The sequence below is a fragment of the Erythrolamprus reginae genome, chromosome 2, assembly GCF_031021105.1.
Source record: "Erythrolamprus reginae isolate rEryReg1 chromosome 2, rEryReg1.hap1, whole genome shotgun sequence".
Lineage (NCBI taxonomy): Eukaryota > Metazoa > Chordata > Lepidosauria > Squamata > Dipsadidae > Erythrolamprus > Erythrolamprus reginae.
This window is the reverse complement of record NC_091951.1, coordinates 324,609,829-324,615,828: the sequence shown is the minus strand read 5'-3', so window position 1 is coordinate 324,615,828 and position 6,000 is coordinate 324,609,829.

Here is a 6,000-nt window from a genome sequence, read left to right as displayed (position 1 = left end):
CGCACAGAAACCCAAGCAAAGGAAAAGTACAAGATGCTTCTGTTTTTTAAATGTGTGTAAATTCCAAACAAAGACAGTAAACATCTCGAGAGGAATGTTGCAATCTCATTCTGAACTGTTTGTGCTTTCTGCAAGAGGGGGGAAAATGCATACAATACATTGATTGGCTTTTATTTTCTCTTCTGAAGGCTTGGGCTTTGTACGACTAATCTTTCTCTTCGGGTACATGTCCTTCTATCTAGTCAATACACCGATGCGTTACAACCTGTTTTCAGCAGCTGACCCAGACATAACATCAGCGTTTCCTGATTAGATTGATACGGGTTTCTGTTATTTGCTTTTTTTGCACCCTGAGAAACAATTCTTTTTTGTTGTTGTACGGTAAACAGCATTGCAAGGTCCATATTAAATCATAATTATTTACTGGGCTGTTCGTGCACCTTTGTCCCTGAGGAGCGTGGTGACGTGAATTTACAGGAAGATCAGGGTATTTCTCACCAACAGCTTCCTGTTATTGATATGCCTTTGTTTAGTTGTGATCTTACTTTTAGCCTCTCAGATTCTCAAGGGAAAAATAAAACAGCACATTCCATAACACTGGAGACCATAGTTGGGTGTCTAGCAAAATACTTCAAATTCTGGGCAATGGATTCCACACTATATTGTGTCAAGGTTTAAAAATAAACTAGCTCTTAAAAAAAGAAAAGAATATTATTAGTTCAAATTACATTGCTTGGAGTAGCTGCAAGTAAAGCCCCTGGGTGGGGGTAAATTGGTTGTAAACATTGCCGCACTGACTTATAACTATGTTCTTTGGAAGAATGTGGCACAGCCAGCTGAATATTTTGGTCAACCAAAATCCGAATCAACAGCAGAGCAATGGCTGTACAAATAAATTCCTTCGTGTGACTCTAAAACTGCTCTTGCCAGCCAAGCAAACGTTACTCATTGAGATGGCCACCACACTGGCCATTAAGGGAAGACACCAATCAGTGCATTAAGATGTCTGAAATATTTGTGACCATACCAAACCTCTGCACACATATCGGCTGCGAGCAATGCACACCCTAAAAAGACACAAATATAGGGAATTTCTACATAAAAGCTTGATTCTAGCTAGGAAAATAATATCTTCACCTAGAAAACATGTTTAACAAAGCAGGTCTTTTTGCAACCCAATACTGAGTCCTCTGTATATTCATCTATTTTGTTAATGAGTTTAAAAGAGAAATTGATGAGGCATTCTTGAAGTTATGGTCTGAAGTAGTCTCTGCATCTCTTTGCTGCCCTGACTCATGTCAATCCCTGATGACAAAACACTAATTATATCATGATTATCAGGGAGAAATAAAGCCCAGACCAGGATACGTTCTACCTGGTATTAACAGTGAATTGTGTTCTAATTGGAAAAGGAACAATAGAAAACACCAATAAGGCGGTACATTGCTCTCCCTAGTAGAAAGGTATTGTATTTATCATCATCTGGAGTTTATTAACGACAATCCCATCTCACCCCAGTGTGTATATACCAAGGGCAGAGACATATTGATACTATGCAATCCTCCCTATCTAAATAGGTCATTTGGATTTACTGTACTTTCAGACAATAGGTAACAGCAACTGCTCTTCAAAGCTGGTTTGGTTTTGACATTTTGCTACCTTAAAACCTGTTTAAAGTTGATTACCTCTGCTTTGTGGACAGGACCACATGTTCTCTGAGATGTTTCTGTAAAATAATTTGAGGAACAAAGATTAGGCAATCTGGGCTCTCAAACACAAACCATGGTAAAAAAAGAAATCAGTTCACTGATATCTAATTATCTATAGTGATGGGCAAACCCAACGGTGTTCGGGTTTGGCAAGTTCGGACGAACTTTACACAAAATTCGGCCAAACCCGAACCGAACCCAAACTCGAACCCGAACGGGGAATCCCTCCCACGAAGAGATTCTGGGGGCGGAGGAATCCATGGAATCCAGGAAGTGATCACCTTGGCATCCTTAGCAACCTGCCGGTGACGTCAAAGCTCTGAATGCCGAACACGACGCCGAACTTTGCCCGAAGTTTGAAAAAATTTCGTGTTCGTGTTCGGCATACCGAACACCACTAAATTCAGTATGGACCTGAATTGTGCGGGTTCATTTCGCCCATCACTAATTATCTACCTATGGAACAATGTGGCAAAATTAGTGGGCCAGAGGAATGCTGTTGATATAGTTTACTTGGACTTCAGTAAGGCATTTGACAAAGTAGACCATAACCTACTACTAGATAAAGTAGAAAAATGTGGGATGGATAGCAACACTACCAGATGGATTCAAAACTGTCTAATCAACCGCACTCAATGTGTAGTGCTCAGTGGAACTGCATCTACATGGAGGGATATATGCAGTGGACTACCCAAAGGCTCTGTTTTAGGCCCAGTACTCTTCAACATCTTCATCAATGCCTTGGATGATGGGATAGAAGGGGAACTCATCAAATTTGAAGATGATACCAAACTGGCAGGAATAGCCAACACTCCAGAAGATAGGCGCAAAATACAGAAGGTTTTTGACACACCTGAACATTGGGTGCTATCTAACAAATTGAAATTCAGTGGTGAAAAAAGTAAGATTTTACATTTAGGAAAAGAAAAACAAAACACACATGTACAGTTTATGTGGTACATTGCTCAACAGTAGTAACTGTGAGTGGGATCTTAGAATCCTAATGGACAACCATTGTGCAGCAGTTGCCAAAAAAGCCAACACAGTTCTAGGCTGCATTAACAGAGATATAGAATCAGGGGTGGGCTACTGCCCGGACTGGGGAAAATGCAGTAGAGTAGCAAAAATAGAGCACCCAATTTGCACTGAAAGATGTTGAAATAAAATGCATAAGCCACGCCCACAGTGTGGGAGTAAAATTTTTGGTAGCCCTACACTGGATAGAATCAAGATCACGGGAAGTGTTAATACCTTGGTAAGGCCACACTTTGAATATTGCATTCAGTTCTGGTCTCCACAATGAAAAAAAATGCTGAGACTAGAAAACATACAGAGAAGAGTAACAAAGATTATTAGGGGACTGGGGGCTAAAGCATATGAAGAACGGTCGAGGGAACGGGGTATTTCTAGTTTAATAAAAAGAAGGACCAGGGGAGACATGATAGTAGTGCTCCAATATCTCAGGAGTTGGCACAAAGAAGAGGGGGTCATCTATTTTCCAAAGCACCTGAGGGTAGAACAAGAAGCAATGGGGGGAAACTAAACAAGGAGAGAACTAAGGAGAAATTTCCTGACAATTGGAACAATTAATCAGTGGAACAGTTTATCTCCAGAAGTTGTGAATGCTCCAACACTGGAAGTTTTTAAGAAGATGTTGGATAACCAACTGTCTGAAGTAGTGTAGGGTTTCCTGCCTAAGCAGGGGGTTGGACTAGAAGGCCACCAAGGTCCCTTCCAACTCTGTTGTTGTTGTTGTTATTGAAAATTGTGCAGAAGTTGTGCAGAACAGAAACTAGAAGTTTTTAAGAAGATGTTGGATATCCATTGGTCTGAAATAGTGTAAGGTTCCCTGCCTAAGCAGGGGGTTGGACTACAAGATCTCCAAGGTCCCTTCCAACTCTGTTGTTGTTGTTGTTACACGCTATATTCATACTGCCTTGGTAATCTTACATACCCATTCTTTCATTCTTCCCCATCAGCTGGAGCGACATTGCCCCATTATTTAAAGATGATATCTTTGGATATGTTTCTTTTGCAGCCTCACTCTGCTGCTCTTCATTTTGCTAGATCAGGAATGTCCAACCTTGGCGCTTTAAGGCTTGCAGAGTTTAACTCCCTGAAATGGTTGTTGCATGGCTGGCTGGGGAATTCTGGGCATTGAAGTCTTTAAGACTTAAAGTTGCCATCATTGGACACCCTTGTGCCAAATGGTTGACTTCTACCCCAAAATACTATCCCAATAGGCTCTTTGATTATGACTAATCTTTCATGACCCTCAGCATCTTATTTATTGTAATGGATCGCAGTGGTTCCCAACCTTGGTAACTTAAAGACATCTGGACTTCAACTCCCAGAACCACCCAGCCAGCAAAAGCCAGCAAATTGCCAAGATTGGGGAACACTGGATTAGGGAATGAATAAGCTAGTGTCCGTAATAAGGCGGTGCCCATAATACTTGAAAATTCTTTATCAGGGTTACAGCCTTAGGTCACAATGTTCACATCTATCAACTGTTACATTACTTATCTCCTTCACTGGGAAAGTTATTCACTGGTCCTTTGGCACCATTCTGTCTGAAAGTTGCATTGTTTCCATCGACTGAGGATAAGTTGCAATTTTCCTGAAAAGAACAGTTTCCTTTTTTATATAGAAAAGGTTTCACCCAGCCTTCTATTAATCCAAAAAGATTAACAGAAAAGACTTCACTCACCATGCTCTTAAAAAATTGCAAATAATATGAAAAGACCCAACAAAGCTTCATAAGGATTGAAAAACACTGTATAATTTCTCTCTCTCTCTCATAATCTTTCCCTGTCCTTTTTTCTTCTACCATTGCCACTCCCTCTTTCTCTCTCTCTCCTTACAAAGATAAGTACGTAATGCTGGTTATCACTGAAAATGGTAATATAAAAGTAATAAGTAATTATTTCCATATATTTTACAAATAATTGGCAGACTATGACTGAAACATTTAAATATGTTGAAGGGTTAAATAAGGTTCAGGAGGGAAGTGTTTTTAATAGGAAAGCAAACCCAAGAACAAGGGGGCACAATCTGAGGTTAGTTGGGGAAAAGATCAGAAGCAATGTGAGAAAATATTATTTTACTGAAAGAGTAGTAGATGCTTGGAACAAACTTCCAGCAGACGTGGTTGGTAAATCCATAGTAACTGAATTTAAACGTGCCTGGGAGAAACATATATCCATCCTAAGATAAAATACAGGAAATAGTATGAGGGCAGTCTAGATGGACCATGAGGTCTTTTTCTGCCGTTAATCTTCTATTTTTCTATGTAAGATGATTTGAATTTAAATTTATAACATTTGCATGGTCTAATTCACGATATTGGGACAATAATGGCCCCAGATCAGAATGTTAGTTGTTTTAATTCAATGCTTATTAACCTTGGCAAGTTTAAAATAAGTGGACTTCAACTCCCCAAATTCTCAGCTGGCTAGGGAATTCTGGGAGTTCAAATCCACCCCTTTTAAATTTGCCAAAGTTGAGAAACACTGCTTTAGTTGATTAAAATAATAAACAAAAGAATAAGAATAAGTGATACATTGAACCCCATATTAGTGCTGTAGTCCCAAAAGCCATAAAACAATTTAAGACCAAACTCTGTAAAATAAACTATCAGCCCTTCCAATAAAGGAGAGTTTCAAACACAGCGCCTACTACTAAAAAGCCTTTATATAAAGGGATGTCTTTTCTGACATGGCAACTCCAAATCTCAACTAGCAAATGCTCTGTCCTACACATTGGGAAGAAGAATCTGAACTCCAAATACGAACTGAATAATCAAATTATCACAGATAATCCCCACTCGGTTAAAGACCTTGGTATACTAATAACAAAAGATTTAAGTGCCAAAGCCCATTGCAACAATATAGCCAAGAAGGCTTCAAGAGTTGTAAACCTAACCCTACGTAGCTTCTGCTCTGGCAATCTCACACTACTTATCAGAGCTTACAAAACTTTCACCAGACCCATCCTAGAATACAGCTCATCTGTTTGGAACCCATATCGCATCTCAGACATTAACACCCTTGAAAATATCCAAAGATACTTCACCAGAAGAACCCTTCACTCCTCCACTCGAAATAGAATACGCTATGAGACTAGACTTTCAATCCTGGGCCTAGAAAGTTTAGAACTAAGACGCCTTAAACAAGATCTAATTATTGCCCACAAGATCATATGCTGTAATGTCCTGCCTATCGGCGACTACTTCAGCTTCAACCACAACAACATAAGAGCACACAACAGATTTAAACTTAATATTAACTGC